The sequence below is a fragment of the Rattus rattus genome, chromosome X, assembly GCF_011064425.1.
Source record: "Rattus rattus isolate New Zealand chromosome X, Rrattus_CSIRO_v1, whole genome shotgun sequence".
NCBI lineage: Eukaryota > Metazoa > Chordata > Mammalia > Rodentia > Muridae > Rattus > Rattus rattus.
This window is the reverse complement of record NC_046172.1, coordinates 78,861,326-78,876,985: the sequence shown is the minus strand read 5'-3', so window position 1 is coordinate 78,876,985 and position 15,660 is coordinate 78,861,326. Positions and strand designations below refer to the sequence as shown.

At 34.9% G+C, this 15,660-nt stretch overlaps 1 pseudogene; it reads left to right on the top strand.

Moving 5' to 3' along the window:
* The first annotated feature begins 12,384 nt into the window (after positions 1 to 12,384).
* Positions 12,385 to 15,660, top strand: part of LOC116888009 — a 12,257-nt pseudogene continuing 8,981 nt past the window's right edge.

Sequence of the window (15,660 nt, the reverse complement as noted above, 5' to 3'; positions counted from 1 at the left end):
CATACTTCAAACAAATTTGTGGAAATATCAAGTAGACACAGCAAAATTATGACTTGCTGTGTAGTATTTTGCTTCAGTTTTGTAGAAAACTAATATTAGACTTGGATAACTACTGAATGCATGTAGAGATATTGAACTGACTTCGAATTTTTAGAAACCATTGAGGTCAGAAGTAGGTTTTATAAATTCTCTGAAAGTTATGTAAAAGGATTGATGGTTTCAAGAAGGATATGAAAATTATTATCACAATAATTTGAAATTAAGAAGATAACTGTGTATACTGATGCTGTAGCATTCTTCTTGAAAAATGTCATTAATCAGATAGAAATTAAGGTGGTTTTGTATGATGGCAGTGTGACCATTTTTGTTGGAAAGTGGCAAAGAACTAAGCTAAATCACGGTTTAATACTATAAAAGAAAATTCTCAAGTTATATGCCTAACTAGACTGACTTTTAAAAAATAGAAACAAAGAAAGAATATTAAAAGCATTAAGGGAAAATGTTCAAGTAACATATAAAGGCAAACCTATAAGAAATACACCAGACTTCTCACCAGAGACTACAAAAGCCAGAATATCCAGGGCAGATGTCATGCAGACCCTAAGAGAACACAAACGCCAAAACAGGCTACTCTGTCCACCAAAACTCTCAATTGACATGGAGAAACCAAGATACTCCATGACAAAACCAAATTTACACAGTATCTTTCTACAAATCCAGCCCTACAAAGGATAATAGATGGAAAACTTCAACACAAGGAGGGAAACTACATGCTAGAAAAAGCAAAAAAATAATCTTTTTCAATGACACCAAAGAAGATAGACACACAAAATAATTCCACATGTAACAAGTAAATTAACAGGAAACAACAATCGCTATTCCTTAATATATCTTAACATCAATAAACTCAATTACCCAGTAAAAAGACATATACTAACACACTGGATATGTAACAGGACCCAGCCTTTGCAGCATACAGAACACACACCTCAGAGACAAAGAGAGACACAATCTAAGAGTTAAAGGCTGAAGAACAATTTTCCAAGCAAATGGTCTGAAAAAACAATATGTAATTGCCATTCTAATATCAAATAAAATTGATTTTTCAACCAAAACTAATCAAAAAAGTTAAGAAAGATCATTTCATATTCATCAATGGAAAAATCCAACAAGATGAACTCTAAATCCTAAATACCTATGCTCCAAATTCAAGGGCATCTACTTTCATAAAAGAAACATTACTAAAGCTCAAATCACACATTGTACATTACACAATAATAGTAGGAAATTTCAACACCACAGAAACATAGAGAAACTATCAGAAGTTATGAACCAAATGGACTTAACAGATATTTATAGAACATTTCATCATAAAACAAAAGGATATACCTTCATCTTAGCTCATCATGGTACCTACTCAATGATAAGTTAGTCAAGGAAGAAATTAAGAAAGAAATTAAATACTTCTTAGAATTTATTTAAAATGAAGGCAAAGCATACCCAACTTTATGGGACACAAGGAAAGCAGTGCTATGAGAAAAACTCATAGCCCTGAGTGCCTCCAAAAAGAAGCAGGAGAGAGCACACATTACCAGCTTGATGGCACACTTAAAAGCTCTAGGACAAAAAGAAGCAAATACACACAAGAGGAGTAGAAGGCAGGAAATAATTAAACTCAGGGCTGAAATCAACCAAGTAGAAACAAAAAGGACTATACAAAGAATCAACAAACGGAGGAGCTGGTCCTTGAGAAAATCAACAAGATAGATAAACCTTTAGCCAGACTAACCAGAAGGCACAAAGAGGGATTCCAAACTAACAAAATAAGAAATAGAAAGGTAGCCTGCAATAGTATCTGAGGAAATTCAAAAAATCATCAGATCCTACCACAAAGGCCTATATTCAATAAATTCCTAGTACCTAAGATTAAATCAGTAACAGATAAACCATTTAAACAATCCCATAACTCCTAAAGAAATAGAAGCAATCACAGAAAGACATACATGGTATGCACTCACTGATAAGTGGCTATTAGCCCAAATGCTTGAATTACCCTAGTTGCCTAGAACAAATGAAACTCAAGACGGATGATCAAAATGTGAAGGCTTCACTCCTTCTTTAAAAGGGGAACAAGAATACCCTTGGCAGGGAAGAGAGAGGCAAAGATTAAAACAGAGACTGAAGGAACACCCATTCAGAGCCTGCCCCACATGTGGCCCATACATATAGAGCAACCCAATTAGACAAGATGGATGAAGCAAAGAAGTGCAGACCGACAGGAGCCGGATGTAGATCGATCCTGAGAGACACAGCCAGAATACAGCAAATACAGAGGCGAATGCCAGCAGCAAACCACTGAACTGAGAACGGGACCCCTGTTGAAGGAATCAGAGAATGAACTGGAAGAGCTTGAAGGGGCTTGAGACCCCATATGTACAACAATGCCAAGCAACCGAGGCCAGGGACCAAGCCACTACCTAAAGACTATACATGGACTGACCCTGACTCTGACCTCGTGAGGTAGCAATGAATATCCTAGTAAGAGCACCAGTGGAAGGGGAAGCCTCCTGTCCTGCTAAGACTGAACCCCAGTGAACTAGACTGTCGGGGGAGGCGGCAATGGGGGGAGGTGAGGAACACCTACAAGGAAGGGGGAGGAAGGATGTTTGCCCGAAACGGGGAAAGGAACAACACCTTTAAAATGCACATAAGAAATACCAAGTTAATAAAAATAAAGAAAAAAAAAAAAAAAAAAGAAAGAAATAGAAGCAGTCATTAAAAGACTTCCAACTAAAAAGAGTACAGGACCAGATGGGTTTAGTGCAGAATTCTATCAGACCTTCATAAAAGAACCCATACCAATACTGTCAAAATATTCCACAAAAATAGAACCAGATAGAACACTACCTACTTCCTTCTACGAAGTCACAATTACAATTATACCTAAATCAAACAAAAACACCACAAAGAAAGAGGACTTCAGACCAATTTCCCTTATGAATATCAACACAAAATACTTAATAAAATTCTCACAAACTGAATCCAAGATCATATCAAAGCTATCATCCACCATGATCAAGTAGGCTTCATCTTAGGAATGCAGGGATTGTTCAATATAAGGAAATACATCAACATAATCCACTATGTAAACAAACTCAAAGGGAAAAAATATGACCATTTCATTAGATGCTGAGAAAGCATTTGACAAAAATCAACACCCCTTCATGATAAAAGTCTTGGAAAGAATAGGAATTCAAAGCTCATATATAAGCATAGTAAAAGCCATATATAGCAAACCAGTAGCAAACATTAAACTAAATGGAGAGAAACTTTAAGCAATCCCACTAAAATTAAGGACTAGACAAGCTGCCCATTCTCTCCCTAGTTATTTAGTATAGAACTTGAAATTCTCGCCAAAGCAATCAGACAACAAAAGGAGGTCAAAGGGATATAAATTGTTAAGGAAGAAGTCAAAATACCACTATTTGTACAAGATATGGTAGTATACTAAAGTGACCCCCAAAATTCCACTACTAAACCTGCTAAAAAAAACTTCAGTAAAGTGGCTGGGTATAAAATTACCTCAAACAAATCAGTAGCCTTCCTCTACTCAAAGGATAAACAAGCTGAGAAAGAAAATAAAGAAAAGACATCCGTCACAATAGTCCCAAATAATATAAAATACTCCAGTGTGACTCTAACCAAGTAAGTGAAAGACCTGTATGACAAGAACTTCAAGTCTTTGAAGAAAGAAATTGAAGCAGATGTCAGAAGATGGAAAGACCTCCCATGCTCATGGATTGAAGGATTAATATAGTAAAAATGCCCATTTTGCCAAAGGAATCTATAGATTTAAGGCAATCCCCACCAAAATTCCAACTCAATTCTTCATAGAATTATAAAGAACAATTTGCAAATGCATTTGGAATAACCCAGTATACAAAAACTATACTGAACAATGAAATGACTTCTCAGAGAAACAAGCAGGTAGATCTGTGGAATAGAACTGAAGACCCAGAAATGAACCCACACACCAATACACACTTGATTTTTGACAAAGGAGCTAAAATCATCCAGTGGAAAAAAGACAGCATTTTCAACAGATAGTGCTGGTTCAACTGGAGGTCAGCATTTACAAGAATGCAAATCAACCCATTCTTATTACCCAGTACATATCTCATGTCCAAGTGGATCAAGGACCTCCACATAAAACCAGATATCCTGAATATAATATAAATAAATGTAGGAAAGATCCTCAAACACATGGGCACTGGGGAAAATTTCCTGAACAGAACACCAGTGGCTTATGTTCTCAGGACAAGATTCAACAAATGGGACCTCCTAAAATTCCAAATCTTCTGTAAGACAAAGGATACTGTCATTAAGACAAAATGGCAACCAACAGATTAGGAAAATATTGTTGCCAATCCTACATTTGATTAAGGGCTAATATCATATATACATAGAACTCAAGAAGTTAGACTCCAGAGAATCAAATAACCATATTAAATAATGGGGTACAGAGCTGAAAATAGAATTCTCAGCTGAGGAATATTTAATGGGTGAGAAGTAGCTACATAAATGTTTAACACCCTTAATCATCATGGAAATGCAAATCAAAACAACCCAGAGATTCCACCTCATACCAGTCATAATGCCTAAGATAAAAACGTCAGCTGACAACAGATGCTGGTGAGGGTATGGAGAAAGAGGAACACTCCTCCATTGTTGGTGGGATTGCAAGCAGGTATAACCACTCTGGAAAGCAGTCTGGTGGTTCAAAATTGGACATAGTACTACCTGAGAACCCAGCTATACCACTCCTGCACATATACCCATAAGATGCAACAACATATAACAAGGATACATGCTCCACTATGTTCATAGCAGCCTTATTTATAATAGGCAAAAGTTGGAAAGTACCCAAATCTCCTTCAATGAAAGAATAGATAAGAAAATGTGGTACATGTACACAGTGGAGAAATACTCAGCTATTAATAACAATTAATACATGAAATTCTTAGGCAAATGGATTGAACTAGAAAGTACCATCCTGAGTGAGATAACCCAATCACAGAAAAACACACATGGTGTACACTCTCTGATAAGTGGACATTAGCCCCAAAACTCAAATTACCCAAGATACAATCCACATGAAGCCCAAGAAGAAGGATGACCAAAGTGCAGATGCTTCACTCCTTCTTAAAATGGGGAACAAAAATATTCATGGGATATGGAGGCAAACTTTGGAGCAGAGACTGGAGGAACGGCCATTCAGAGCCTGTCCCACATGTGGCCCATATATGTACAACCACCAAAAACTAGGTAAGATTGATGAAGCTAAGAAGTACATGCTGACAGGAGGCTGATATAGATGTCTCCTGAGTGACACAGCCAGAGCATTTTAAATATAGAGGTGAATGACAGCAGCAAACCATTGAATTGAGAGTGGGACCCCAGTTGGAGGAATTAGAGAAAGGACTGAAAGAGCTGAAAAAATTTGCAACCCCATAAGAACAACAATGCCAACCAATCAGAGCTCCCAGGGACTAAACCACTACCCAAAGACTATACATGGACTGACCCATGGCTTCAGCTGCATATGTAACAGATTATGGCCTTGTTGGGCACCAGTGGAAGGAGAAGCCCTTGGTCCTGCCGAGGTTGGACTCCAGTATAGGGGAATGTTGGGGTGCAGGAAGGGGGTTTGAATGTGGTGTGGGACACCCCTATAGAATAAGAGGAGGGGAATGGGATAGGTTGCTTACAGGAAAAGGGAATAACTTTTGAAATGTATATAAATAGTACCCAATAAAGGAAAAAAAGAAAAAAGAAAAAAACATTTTAATTACATTTTAATGAAAAAGAGAAATAGTTCTTAAAATATTCTGAATCTTAACTGATGTAGTATTGCACCTGACAAAGAAAAGAAGGCATCTCAAATCAAAAGTGAAAGAAAATATCCAGAATGTACTGACTGTCCACATTTTCTAGACAGTACAGAATTTAACATATTAAATTTTTGTATCACTAATTTCAGGTTAAGCAAACTATATGAGCTTATGATTAATTTACAAATAAAAGAAAAAACATGCATCTCATGGCTTTGTTATTTGCATCTGTACAGAATAGTAGTTTTCTCAACATTCTTAGATCTCAGTGGTCTTTGGTCAGAATAATACATGCAAAGTATTAGACAAGTTACTGTGTTTTGCATCTGTTTAAAAAATATGTACGTGACAGAATTTGGGTTTTTTGTTTGTTTGATTGGTTGGTTGGTTTGTTTATTTTTTACTATAATTAAACGTGAAACATAAATCGAGAAAGTTGTTATACATCAAGGAAACAAACATTTGGAAGCTTACCATATTGAAAAATAAAAATTTGTTCTCGGTTGCATCAATGGTGTGGGTGGTGACTGCTCATGGATACATCAGCTCAGTAGAAGCAGTGTTACCATAAACAATAAAGAAAGGACAATAGGTAAGAACCTGATTAACCTTGAGAATATTTTGTGTAATGTACATTTTATTGATAAATTTTCATCTGCTATTTGAGCTCACTGAGAAGCTAACTCTAGGAGTGAGAAAGTCTCCCTCAGCTCCTCCAAATAAATCTATCCCAGGGCAGCATGAACCTTCACTCTGTAACAAAGAAAAAGGAAAAGAGCAAACAATACCAGAGTGAAAACGTGGTGTTCTTAAATGTACCTGAAAGGTTAACTATTTCCAAAAGATGGTACTGTAGTCTTTCTTGATACAAAAATATCTTCATTAGAAACAGAAAAGTAGAATTGTAGTCATGGAAAACATATCCATGAAGCAGACTCTATTAGGACCTTTAGTTGACTGCCTCCACTGCCTCTACTCAGTTTTTTATGAATGTAGCAAATGCCTTGTTTGATTATATTATCTGCTGTTATTTGTTTTTAATTTAGAAACATTATTCAAAGGACACTCCTCCACAGCAGGGACTGTCTTTTTTGGAGGAATTCCAGCTGGATACCTCAATGAGAATTTCCCAGTTAATTTCTTCTGGTTGATTATAAACTTCTGGTTTGAAATGTTGCTTTTCTCTTATTCAGTTGGACAATTCTAGTCATATCAGCTGGATGATATGAACCCTGCATTTGAAGGAACTTTGCTGGGTATCGGTGCTTCTCTGTTCATGCTACTCGATCTTTATTTCTTTACCCTTTGCTTGTTTTTACTCAAGACCTTCAGTAATTCAAAACTAAATGTATAATTTTCATAAATCATTCCCATTCTGAACAATTCCAAATGGTAGTAGAACTACCTTTAAAATCTTTGCTCCCTTAGTTAACAAACAATGTTGGAAAAAAAAATCTCAGAAAATTGTTTTATGATTATGCAGGTTTTGAAGCCACAGTATCAAACACAATAACCAAGGACATCAAGCTAGATGCATTTCAGCCATCTAGACATCTGTTCATTGAAAGTTGGCTACCCTATATTTTCTCTGGGCATTTAAGACAATTCAGTCATTTGGGGATCTGATGAAAGGTTTGTTGTCTGTTGTTGTTGATGGTGGCCACAATTTCAATACTGGTAGTTGTGGTAAACAGAATGATGCTGATATATAAATAGGCACAGAAGGCAGTTATTACCTCAGTTAGTTGAAGAACATCAAAACAGGATGACTTTTATTAAGGCATAATAACTGATAAATTGGTTTTACTTTGTTTCAAATTTTCTTAGGATCAGTGTCTCATTCTCATTTCTGCTTTCTCATTTCATTATAGATTGAGAGCTATACATATTTTTAAAGATATTGGAACAGTTTACTAAACGTACAATGAAGGACCATTTTATAGTATAAAGAATGATCTTGAAAAGTTCCACATTTTTATATGTACATTTAAAAGAGGAACCCAATACAGTGATTTGAGTAGTAAATGTCCTCTATAAGCTCGGGTATTTGAACATTTGGTCCCAAGTTAGTCGCTTTATTTGTTGATGTTCTGATGTTGGAAGTACATCATTTAGCAATGGACTTTGAAAGTTGGTAGTTTTATTCCACTTCCAGTTCATGCTTTGCTTCATGGTTGCAATTTAATATGTTAATTCAAACCACTGCTGTTCCTACCATGTCTGCTAACTACTGTCATGCTTCCAAACTATGACGGACCCTTGTCCTTTTAGAAGCTAAAGTCTTTCCTCTATAAATTACTTTTGGTTGTAATATTCTCTTATAGTAAATGAATATAATCAATATCCTTGAAAATTTGTATTGTTCTTCTCTACAATATAAAAACTTAGTGGAAATTCATGTCATCCATCGGGAAAACAACAGGTGACTAAAAGACTGTTTCCTTGGCTGACAGTGGTTACTTAGTTCTACTTTACTACTAAAGTCAAGCTAAACATGATTGTTAAAATGAGTATCAGAATAACCAGACTACTCTTATTCTACTGTGAATACAGGTTGTTCAAGACACTCATGAATTTGGAGTAAGAATTGTGCAAAATATTTTATCTCTTTCAATAGCATATTTGTAATTAAAGTGGACATATGTTTGAATATTTAAAGAAGAGGACTTTTTATCAATTTTTCTCCAGTTTTTATGTCAATTTCAATTGAGGTGATAAAAATAAGCTCATCAAATTACTATAGATTGTAATGTTAGTAGCTTCCGCATCTTTCTGAAGGAAGCTATTGTTTTAAGGTTTTATAGAATTCCCCAAGTTCAAGTGAAATTGATTCTCTATTTCAGTAGTGTTAATTGGTAAGTACTTTAGGATGTGATTAAGATGATAGACCTCTAGCCTTTCAGAGTTATAAAAAAGTGGTCCTCATAAAAGGGCTCAAAAGAATAATATGGCCATGTTATCTCCCATTTCTTTTCTTTCATTTAAACACATATTTTCATGTACCTTCTATAGTACTTGGAAGCAATAAATAATTACAGAGGAAAGAATGGACCACCAGCAGACATAAAATATGCTGCTGCTTTAGTTTTCAGTTTCAAACCTTTAGAACTATAAGAAAAATAACTATCATATTTGTAAATTACATAAAATAGAATATTTTCTTAATAGAGTCTGACACTGTGGGAAGGCTCTTTTAATAGGGTGATTGCACATGAGTAAAAATATTTATACATTGAAAGGATTCTTGAACATTGGTTCTGAATTTGCACAACTTTTAAGAGACTACTTTGAACCCATTGTCACTGTATTCTGCCAGTCACAGAATGCCCTTATGGAAAGTAATTTTACAAATGAATTTTTACTTTACCTTTGTCTTCACATATTTCCAACTGTCCCTAGAAACCTTTTGTTCATTTTCTCTGGTATTATGTGAGGAAAATAGCATAGACATACCTTGCAAACATAAGGATCACTTATTTTTTTACTTTTATTTTGAACGTTTTTATGATAAGAAAGACAAAAATTTAGTAGTCATACCCAAACCTAGAAAAAATATTAAGTCAAAAGTAGTATTTTAGTCTTGGAACAATTTCAGAGATGACTGAACCTCTTAGGACTGGAAAGATTCAAAGGTAGAAAATCCAGCCATCACCATTCAACTAGTCAGTTTCACCAATACATTGAACAGGTACAGAACAGCAGAATATTAGGAATTGGGAGTTAATCGGAGATAAGATTAATCCCGCATTGGCTCTATAGTTATTGTATGTAAGTTTTGGTTTTATTGGTTATATAAGTCAACAGTTTGCTCTAGACATGCAAACATTGATGTGGTAAGTGCTTTTATTTCTATAGTAAAGGGTAACAGCACTAGATTTTTCTCCTAATTTGGCAAAAACATTGACATTGCTTCACTTTCAGATGTAACTGATACGTTATACCTTTTAACATATCAGTACACAATAACATTAATTAATCAATTTCTTCTTGTACAATACAGTAAATATTACCACACTACAATAGTAATTGCAGCTGTTGCTTAAAGTTAGGCATCCACTGGTTTAGACTTATTGTTAGAACATGTCAGAAGGTAAAAAAACACACTTTATAAAAATACACTTACATTATGGTCAGTAAAATATTTAGAAATTCAATGGGATAAAGGATGTTGAGATGTCCTCTACATATTTGTTAAGAAGATAGGTCTGATTGATATGTTTGGATTAACATAGTCTTTATATATGCATGCTAATTTTATAATTAAATAAGTGACTGAAAGTTGTTTATAATGATTGAATCCAAAAAGTTATATTTTGTTTTTATAGTTGGTCTGGTCTTATGTATTAACCAAGATCTATCAGATCCTGTGATAATTGAGTGGCACTGTTGAACATAGATGCTGAGTAGAAGCTTCCTCACCTACCAAAATCTCTGCTTTTTATGTCTATAAAAAAATCATGTAGTGCACTTGCCTAGCAAGCACAAGGCTCTGGGTTCGGTCCTTAGCTCTGAAAAAAAAATCAAGTGATCTAAAATATAAATACAAATAAAAATAAGATAAAATAAAAACAGGGTAAAAAGAAGAGCCTAGGAAAAAAGTTTGAAAACACAGATACAGACACATAGTCACACAGAAAATTCCAATTAGAAACTATAAAAAAATCATCCTGAGTAAGGTATCCCAGATATGGGAAAATAAATGTGATATACATTCACTTACATATAAATATTAGCTTTTAAGTCAGTGATAATCAAACTACAATCCTGAGGACCACAGAGCATAGTTAGAGAAAGGGATTAGAAAGAAGAGACATATTTTATTAGGAGAGAGATAAGTATAGATGGTAAAGAAACTGTAATAGAAAAATCAAGTATAGGGAGTATAGGGATAATGTCCTGTGTACTATGTGGGATAATCACCTGTCAAGTAAAAACTAATGGACAATAAAATGAGGCAGGTTTAGAAGACAGGGCTTCTGGTTGGGATTTCTGGTTGGGAATTCTGGGTAGGAGATAGACAGGAGAAAAAAATTAGAAGCTGGAAGAGACAGACACACAGCTGGAAGAGGAGACTAGCTGTGTAGCTGAACTCAGGGTAGAATAAATAAAAAGATAGTAAGTTAAGAGATATTAGGGGAACCATGTAACAAGACTACCAGAAGGCAGTCTATATCTGTTTTAAACCTAAAATGATTTTCCCAGTCTTATTCAGAGAATTAGATGGAGATGAAATAAATCCACAGGATTATCAAGAATTCAGATGGTAGCATATAGATACATATTTTAAAAAGATTTAAGGAAGCAGTAAAGATCTATGGTATATAGTCAATGTATGCAAAAACAAATACTCAATAACCAAATAATTCAAAAACATTCAGAGTTTGATGACAGCCATCTTAAAGCCTGGCCCTCAATTGCAATGGCTATCATGGAAAAACAAATGAGATCAGAGACATTGATATTGTAAAGAATCAACTACTATATAAAGGTTCACATTTTAAATTAAGAGTACAGATTACTGCTTGTGGTACCATCTAGAACAATGCATGTAATATCTATAAAATTTGGGACAAGGTTGAATAATGAGATAACCCAAGTTTCAAATGCTCATTGCTAAGTCTGTGAAAGTTCAGGACATCTCTTAAAGGACTGTAGACAAGCAATTTATAAGGATACATTCTTCTATAATAATAATTCATGAGGAAAGTTTCCTGTGAAATATGAAAGATGAAGAATCAGATATAAGACTCATGAATGGAGATCATTCAAAGATATTGAAGGAAATTCCTAAGGGGCTTCACTGAACATCCTACCCACAAAATAAATAAAAAAAAACAAAAAACAAAAACAAAAACAAAAAAAAAAACCTCAAAGCCATTAGTTTCCCCTTTAAGAAAAACCTATTTAGAGAAAAACAACTAGAAAAGTCAAAGACTATATCTGGAATGACCTACAATCCAGAAAGCAAGGGCATAACCTATTACCATGGTTTGAGGAATAGTAGCCGTGATTATAAAGATTTTCTGAAAAGCAATTAAAAAAAGAAGCTCAGGACCAGGCATGGTGGTATAATCCCAGAAGACAGAAGCTGTATTCTGGAGATTGACATCAGGATGGCACCCAAAGTTGGTATTATATAAAAATCACCTAGGTCACACTGGTTTTGAAGGCATGAAGAGATCATGGAGAAGAGGTGAACCTTGAAAATCTAAGATGCCAGGAAATGCCATTAATGAAGTTACATCTTCAGTTGCAGTTGACAACCATGAATAAAGGAGACATGCAATGAACTTGAAAGCTTAGCACCATAAAGAAAGCCTATGAGAGGCTATTGGTAAAGCCTATTTATAGTGGAAGATTAAGGGATGCTGGTGCCATAGAATGACTACCAAGAACAGTAGCAGCAGTTTAGTGGAGTCAACTAGAGTCTGAATTGTTACAAAGAGTAGAGCTGGAGAATTGACCCAAGACATTTGGAGGAAGCCAGAGGACCATGTGTGGATCAGAAACACTGGAACAAGAAGCTATGAAGTTGATGTTGCCTTGGAGACCCCAACATGTTAGAGATGCCAGAGCCATTGGATACCAGCCAAATAAAGGTGGTAACTGCCCAAGAGAAAGACCTGTGTTGCAGTCAACAAAGCTGAAAGGATTTGGACATCAGTCATAGAGATGCAGAATTTGCAGTTTACGTATTTTTTTTTTTTTGGTCTTGTTTTCATTCAGTATTCCCTTACTATGATGTTTTGGAATGGAAATGTATATCCTGTGAGGTTGAAAGTATGTCACCTGATTTTTGAATTTTGATTTCATAAGGAATTACAATTAAGACATTACATGCATTTCAGAAGAGACTTTGAACTGCCGAATTTTAACATTGTTGAGACTACTATAAATTACAGGCACTTTTGAAGTTGGACTGAATATATTTTGTATTATGCTATGGCTAGGTTTTTCCCCCATTAGTCTCTTGAGTTTGTACAATCCTATGTCTCACAATTAATCTTAAATTGTTTATGATTTAAAATGTTTATGGTGTAAAAGATATTTATAGGTTGATATTGAGTTATGATAGAAAAATATTTAGGTACAGAATTATTGACCCAAAAAGATAGGATAGGTAGTAAAATACTTTCTCCACGGTTACCAAATGCACATGGACTAGATATTGTGAATGTAATTCTTACATGATAGTTTTTCTAATTGCTCTTATTGTACATAGGTTATTGATGTTAAAGGAAGAGCCTATTATTGAAATAAATGGAGGTGATATAGGGACAATCTTATATGTACTGGTTGGAAGAGAGTCTGGAGGGAGAAGAAATTTTAGACTGGGATGCAGAGGAGAGAGATGTAAGAAGACAAAGAGAGAAAGCAAGTCATGCAGCTGAACTCAGATTAGGACAAAATGGATAAGTTAAGAATTTGACAGGGATCTAGCAAGGCTTGTGGACTAGGCATTTGTAAATAATATTGAGCCTCTGAATTTTTTTTTTCGGGGCTGGGGATCGAACCCAGGACCTTGCGCTTCCTAGGCAAGCGCTCTACCACTGAGCCAAATACCCAACTCCGAGCCTCTGACTTTTTATTGGGCAGGAATGGAAAAACTTGAGGCAATAGGAGACAGGGGAGAGTTTTGTAGGAGGGGATACTGGGAAAGCACTTGAGTGGTAGTATGGAAACCTAATACAATTGAAGTTTCATATGCATGTGTGTGTGTGTGTGTGTGTGTGTGTGTGTGTGTGTGTGTGTGTGTGTGTCTGTGTGTGTCTGTGTGTGCATTCTAAATGAAGTCATAAAATACTGGGGAGACAGAATCAAACTGACCATCTTTTGTCAACCAAAGAAGCTTCTTGTACATGTATTGAGTTGCATTTAACTGGGTTATTGGCCAAAGAGCCCCATGAGAAATCCAAAACAACCTAAGCTGTTGCCAAAACTACATGTTGCTCTCTGCAAACTGATGACAATTTGCCGCTGCTGAAGAAAACACCTAAAATATATGTGAAGATGTTGAGCTGGTGCTTACATAGAGCCTTCGCTCCTTATGTTCCACCATCTTTGATACAGAAAAGTACTCTTCATATTATCAAAAGAATAATGTAAACAACCTAGCCACAAACTCTTTATCTAGAATTCTGAAAAACTTACATACAAACAACCAAGCAAACAAACACTACTAATAATAAAAATTTGAATTATTTTTACTACATTAGCATTCAATGTAAGGTCTCTGCCAAAACTATCATTGAGGAAAGTACATGTTTATACTGAAAGCCATGTCCTGTGTTATATTATTTTATGTATCATTTCTGTAGACTCAGAATCACAGATTATAGTAAAGGAAATGTTATAATGAGCCCAACCATTTGAAATCTGCTTCTTTCCATTCTGAAGCAGCAAGATTGACAAAGTGTTCAAATTTCCTTTTGATGATTCTTATAAGTTTGATACTGCTTTGCTATTATAAAGAGTATTCTCCATGGATATAAGGATGTTCTGATCAAGGAATTAAGTAGTAGTAATGAAAGTAGAGTTTCTCATTATTTATAATGCCCCAGTATCAAAATTTGACTTCCTGTCCCTACAATCACATGCTGTATTGGTCTAGAAGGCTTAATTTAAAAGGAGGAAAGTGCTTCTGACAGAAGACAAAATGTATTGACTTGGAAGTCAATTCTTCTACCAGCCTCTCTGTAGATGCCACTAAATCAATAAGTAAAGCAGCAAGTTAATGTGCTGAGTGCTGTAATTAAGTCTAAGTACTGATGGGACATTAGATTGCAACTGCAGATGGAGAAAGGAGATAGTACACATATTAAATCTAGGACATTTTTGGGCTTCTACTTTACCATGCCCTTAGATAGTGCAGCAATTAATTTAGGCACAAATACTAGTGTAAATACCCACTCAAAGAAGGAATTTTCAATACCCTGTAAGCTCATGGAGTGGGAGATATTTGAATCATGTTAATTTGAAAAAAAATTATTAACCTATAAAAACTATTATAAGTTTGTCCAAGACTCAAGAGCAAGAAAAAGAAATACCCTAGATATAAAAAGTAATTTGGTAAAAGGACCATGAATAAACATTTCTGGACATAACAAGGAGGTGGATAAGAGACATGTGACAGGGGTAAGAGTATATCATCATTCCATAATAAGGGTATGTAAACTTAATATACAATGTACCATCAGCTCACTTCAATAATATTAAATAATTTGTCATTAGAAAAATGCAAACTAGAGCTGCATTAAGACTACATTTCCTATGCACCAGGATTACCATAGTTTTTAAATGAAAATATATCAGTACAGTTGTGATAGAGTCTACATAGATTTCAAATATATAAGTCATTTGAGAAAATTACCACTTTTTGTTCCTATATAAATTAAACAAATTTTTACATAACCCGGCAATTATATCTCTATGTAAATACAAATTATTAAAGGCAGCATTATTTATGGTTTAAGAACTCATATGTTTTGTGAGTGAAGAATGGAAATGAAACATTTTTTTTCATTTTTAAAAGTTTTTATAGGTTCTTTGTGAATTTTACGCCATTTATCCCAATCCCACTGATCTCCCATTTGCATTATAACCACCCTCTACTGTTGTAACATCCCCCCTACAACAAAGAAAAATAATCTTATTGTGGAAGCTACAGTGTTTCACAATATACTCCACATCAAGGTATACTCCTTTGTCCACATTTTCTTTTCTTTTTTTTTTTTTTATTTATTAACTTGAGTATTTCCTATATACATTT